The sequence below is a fragment of the Triticum urartu genome, chromosome 5A (assembly GCF_056163025.1).
Source record: "Triticum urartu cultivar PI428250 chromosome 5A, HENAU_Tu73, whole genome shotgun sequence".
Taxonomy (NCBI): Eukaryota; Viridiplantae; Streptophyta; class Magnoliopsida; order Poales; family Poaceae; genus Triticum; species Triticum urartu.
The window spans coordinates 93,397,862-93,403,861 of record NC_141877.1 but is presented as its reverse complement, the minus strand read 5'-3'; positions in this window follow the sequence as shown (position 1 = coordinate 93,403,861).

Below are 6,000 nucleotides of genomic sequence, written 5' to 3'. Positions count from 1 at the left end.
ATCGTATTTGTGCCAAAGCCACCCTTCATAATTCTTTCATACATGTCACTCATGAGTCATTGCACATCTCGGTACACCGCCAGAGGCATTCATATAGAGTCATATCTTGTTCTAGTATCGAGTTGTAACCATTGAGCTGTAAATAAATAGAAGTGTGATGATCATCATTAATAGAGCATTGTCCCAAAAAAATAGAAAGACCAAATAAAAAAAGAAGGCCAAAAAAAGGGGCAATGCTACTATCCTTTTTCCACACTTGTGCTTCAAAGTAGCACCATGATCTTTATAATAGAGAGTCTCTTGTTTTGTCATTTTAATATACTAGTGGGAATTTTTCATTATAGAACTTGGCTTGTATATTCAAACAATGGGCCTCCTCAAGTGCCCTAGGTCTTCGTGAGCAAGCAAGTTGGATGCACACCCACTTAGTTTCTTTTGTTGAGCTTTCATACGTTTATAGCTCTAGTGCATCCGTTGCATGGCAATCCCTACTCCTTGCATTGACATCAATTTATGGGCATCTCCCTAGCCCATTGATTAGCCGCGTCGATGTGAGACTTTCTCCTTTTTGTATTCTCCACATAACCCCCTTCATTATATTCTATTCCACCCATAGTGCTATATCCATGGCTGACGCTCATGTATTGCGTGAAAGTTGAAAAAAAGTTTGAGATTACTAAAGTATGAAACAATTGCTTGGCTTGTCATCGGGGTTGTGCATGATGAGAGCATTCTTGTGTGACAAAAATGGAGCATGACCAAACTATATGATTTTGTAGGGATGAACTTTCTTTGGCCATGTTATTTTGAGAAGACCTGATTGTTTAGTTAGTATGCTTGAAGTATTATTATTTTTATGTCAATATTAAACTTTTATCTTGAATCTTTCAGATCTGAACATTCATGCCACAATAAAGAAAATTACATGGAGAAATATGTTAGGAAGCATTCCACATCAAAAATTCTGTTTTTATCATTTACCTACTCGAGGACGAGCAGGAATTAAGCTTGGGGATGCTTGATACGTCTCCAACGTATCTATAATTTTTTATTGTTCCATGCTATTATATTATCTGTTTTGGATGGTAACGGGCTTTATTTTACACTTTTATATTATTTTTGGGACTAACCTATTAACCGGAGGCCCAGCCCAAATTGCTATTTTTTGCCTATTTCAGTGTTTCGCAGAAAAGGAATATCAAATGGAGTCCAAACGGAATGAAACCTTCGGAAGCGTGATTTTTGAAACAAATGTGATCCAGGGGACTTGGAGTGGACGTCAAGAAACAATCATGGAGGCCACGAGGCAGGGGGCGCGCCTACCCCCCTGGGCACGCCCTCCACCCTCGTGGGCCCCTCGTTGCTCCACCGACCTACTTCTTCCTCCAAATATATCCATATACCCCACAAACATCCAGGAGCACCACGAAACCCTATTTCCATGGCCGCAACCTTCTGTACCCAAGAGATCCCATCTTGGGGCCTTTTCCGGAGCTCCGCCGGAGGGGGCATTGATCACGGAGGACCTCTACATCAACTCCATGGCCCCTCCGATGATGTGTGAGTAGTTTACCTCAAACCTTCGGGTCCATAGCTAGTAGCTAGATGGCTTCTTCTCTCTCTTTGGATCTCAATACAAAGTTCTCCTCGATTCTCTTGGAGATCTATTCGATGTAATCTTCTTTTGCGGTGTGTTTGTCGAGATCCGATGAATTGTGGGTTTATGATCAAGTCTATCTATGAACAATATTTGAATCTTCTCTGAATTCTTTTATGTATGATTGGTTTATCTTTGCAAGTCTCTTCGAATTATCAGTTTGGTTTGGCCTACTAGATTGATCTTTCTTGCAATGGGAGAAGTGTAGCTTTGGGTGCAATCTTGCGGTGCTCGACAGAAAGGGAAACGACACGTATTGTATTGTTGCCATCGAGGATAAAAAGATGGGGTTTATATCATATCGCATGAGTTTATCCCTCTACATCATGTCATCTTGCTTAAGGCTTTACTCTGTTCTTATGAACTTAATACTCTAGATGCATGCTGGATAGCGGTCGATGTGTGGAGTAATAGTAGTATATGCAGGAAGGAGTCGGTCTACTTGTCACGGACGTGATGCCTATATACATGATCATACCTAGATATTCTCATAATTATTCGCTTTTCTATCAATTGCTCAACAGTAATTTGTTCACCCACCGTAATACTTATGCTATCTTGAGAGAAGCCACTAGTGAAACCTATGGCCCCCGGGTCTATTCTCCATCATACAAGTTTCCAATCTATTTTATTTTGCAACCTTTGCTTTCTATCTATATCATAAAAATACCAAAAATATTTATATTATTATTATTATCTCTATCAGATCTCACTCTTGCAAGTGGCCGTGAAGGGATTGCCGACCGCTTTATCGCGTTGGTTGCGAGGTTCTTATTTGTTTGTGTAGGTATGAGGTGACTCGCGCGTGGTCTCCTGCTGGATTGATACCTTGGTTCTCAAAAACTGAGGGAAATACTTACGCTGCTTTGCTGCATCACCCTTTCCTCTTCAAGGGAAAACCAACGCCGTGCTCAAGAGGTAGCAGCCCCGCTGTAGCTTCTGCCTCCGCCGCCGTCCGCAGCTTTCCCCGTCGTACGCTCCGCCTGCGCCCCTGATACGTCTCCAACGTATCTATAATTTTTGATTGTTGCATGCTATTACATTATCTATCTAGGATGTTTTATATGCATTTATATGCTATTTTATATGATTCTTGGGACTAACCTATTAACCTAGAGCCCAGTGCCAGTTTCTGTTTTTTCCTTGTTTTTGAGTATTGCAGAAAAGGAAAGCCAAACGGAGTCCAATTGACCTGAAAAACCGCGGAGATAATTTTTGGACCAGAAGAAGCCCACGGAGTACCGGAGATCGGCCAGAAGAGTTTCGAGGCATCCAGGAGGGTGGGGGCGCGCCCCCTACCTCGTGGTCGCCTCAGGGACCCCCTTGACTTGTTCCTGACTCCAACACCTCTTATATATACCCAAACTTCCAGAAAGAAATCTAGATCAGGAGTTCCGCCGCCGCAAGCCTCCGTAGCCACCAAAAACCAATCTAGACCCCGTTCCGGCACCCTGCCGGAGGGGGAAATCCCTCTCCAGTGGCCATCTTCATCATCCCGGCGCTCTCCATGACAAGGAGGGAGTAGTTCACCCTCGGGGCTGTGGGTAAGCTATGTGTTTGATCTCTCTCTCTCTCTCTCGTGTTCTTGATTCGGCATGATCTTGATGTATCGCGAGCTTTGCTATTATAGTTGGATCTTATGATGTTTCTCCCCCTTTATCTCCTTGTGATGAATTGAGTTTTTTTCCTTTGAAGTTATCTTATCGGATTGAGTCTTTAAGGATTTTAGAACACTTGATGTATGTCTTGCATGTGCTTATCTGTGGTGACAATGGGATATTCATGTGATCCACTTAATGTATGTTTTGGTGATCAACTTGCAAGTTCCGTGACCTCGTGAACTTATGCATAGGGGTTGGCACACGTTTTTGTCTTGACTCTCCGGTAGAAACTTTGGGGCACTCTTTGAAATTCTTTGTGTTGGCTGAATAGATGAATCCGAGATTGTGTGATGCATATCGTATAATCATACCCACGGATACTTAAGGTGACATTGGAGTATCTAGGTGACATTAGGGTTTTGGTTGATTTGTGTCTTAAGGTGTTATTCTAGTAAGAAATCTAGGATAGATCGAACGGAAAGAATAGCTTCGTGTTATTTTACTACGGACTCCTGAATAGATCGATCAGAAAGGATAACTTTGAGGTGGTTTTGTACCCTACAATAATCTCTTCATTTGTTCTCCGCTATTAGTGACTTTGGAGTGACTCTTTGTTGCATGTTGAGGGATAGTTATATGATCCAATTATGTTATTATTGTTGAGAGAACTTGCAGTAGTGAAAGTATGAACCCTAGGCCTTGTTTCAACGCATTGCAATACCGTTTTCGCTCACTTTTATCCTTAGTTACCTTGCTGTTTTTATATTTTCAGATTACAAAAACCTATATCTACCATCCATATTGCACTTCTATCACCATCTCTTCGCCGAACTAGTGCACCTATACAATTTACCATTGTATTGGGTGTGTTGGGGACACAAGAGACTCTATGTTATTTGGTTGCAGGGTTGTTTGAGAGAGACCATCTTCATCCTACGCCTTCCACGAATTGATAAACCTTAGGTCATCCACTTGAGGAAAATTTGCTACTGTCCTACAAACCTCTGCACTTGGAGGCCCAACAACGTCTACAAGAAGAAGGTTGTGTAGTAGACATCAGCCCCCTGTTCGCCCCGCTCGCCGCAGCCCACAACCGCCGCGCCCGGCGCCCGCTGTCCGGCACGCTGACCCGCGCCGGCTCCGCCCAACCACGCCCGCCGTCCGTCCCGCCCCGTCTCTGCCCGCTGGCCGCGCCCCATCCCTGCGCCTCGCCCAGCCTCCCCGCGGCCGCCGCCCTGCGTCCGCCTTTGCCTGCTGCGGCCAGCCAGCGAGCCCCGCTGAGGCCATGGCCTCGCCCCGGCGACCTCCACCTGGGCCCCGGGTTCACCCACTCGGGCGCTCGCACCCAGCGCCCGGTGCCCGCTAACCGCCCCTGTGGCTTGGCCTTTGGGCCACTGCCCAATGGGGCCCCCAGCCCCCTTTTTCAAAAAAAGAAAAGGATTTAAAAAATAATAATTAATTAATTGGGTAATTGATTAACTTAATTAACCTTGCTTAATTAGCCCAATAAACTAGATTAGTCTAATTAAACCAGCTTAATTAGTTCAATCCATGACAAATGGGCCCCACTGCCCTCTTTGACTGGTCAGCGGTCAGAGTTGACCACTGATGTCATGACGGCGCCATGCCGTCGCAATAAGTCCATTTTTGAATTAAAGATAATTGCAGAAATCATTTAAAACTTTGGAAAACCATAGAAAAATATCTGTAACTCGGATGAAAATACTTCATACATGAAAGTTGCTCAGAACGACGAGACAAATCCGGATACGTAGCCCATTCGTCCTCCACACATCCCTAGCATAGTGAACACGCAACTTTTCCCCTCCGGTTCATCTGCCCGAAAACGCGAAACTCCGGGGATACTTTCCCGGATGTCCCCCCCCCCTTCGCCGGTATCACCTCCTACTGCGTTAGGACACACCTGGCACCGTTACTTGTTATGTCATGCATCGATATGCATCTGTTTGTATTGTTTTCATTGTTTCTTCCCCCTCTTCTCTCTGGTAGACTACGAGACTGACGCCGCTGCCGGTGCCCCGATCGACTACTGTGTTGACGACCCCTCCTTCTTGCCAGAGCAACCAGGCAAGCCCCCCCCCCTTGATCACCAGATATCACCTATTCTTCTCTCTACTGCTTGCATTTGAGTAGTGTAGCATGTTACTACTTTCCGTTAATCCTATCCTGATGCATAGCCTGTCTTTGCTACTACTGTTGTTACCTTTACCTGCAATCCTAAATGCTTAGTATAGGATGCTAGTATTCCATAAGTGGCCCTACATTCTTGTCCGTCTGCCATGCTATACTTCGGGCTGTGATCACTTAGGAGGTGATCACGGGTATATACTTATTACATAATAGATGATATATGTGGTGACTAAAGTTGGGTCGGCTCGTAGAGTACCCGCGAGTGATTCACGGATTGGGACCGAAAGGACGTTTGTCCCGATAGCCCTCTGAGTGGATCTTTGTGGCGGAGCGACAGGGCAGGTTGAGACCACCTAGGAGAGAGGTGGGCCTGGCCCTAGTCGGTGTATGTGGTTACTTCAATTAACACGCTTAACGAGATCTTGGTATTTGATCTGAGTCTGGTCAATGGATATACGCACTAACCAACTACGCGGGAACAGTTATGGGCACTCGACTTCGTGGTATCAGCCGAAGCCTTCTTGACGTCAGTGACTAAGCGGCGCCCGCCGGATTGAACTGGAATGTCTGCTCTTGTATTAGGGAGGCTAG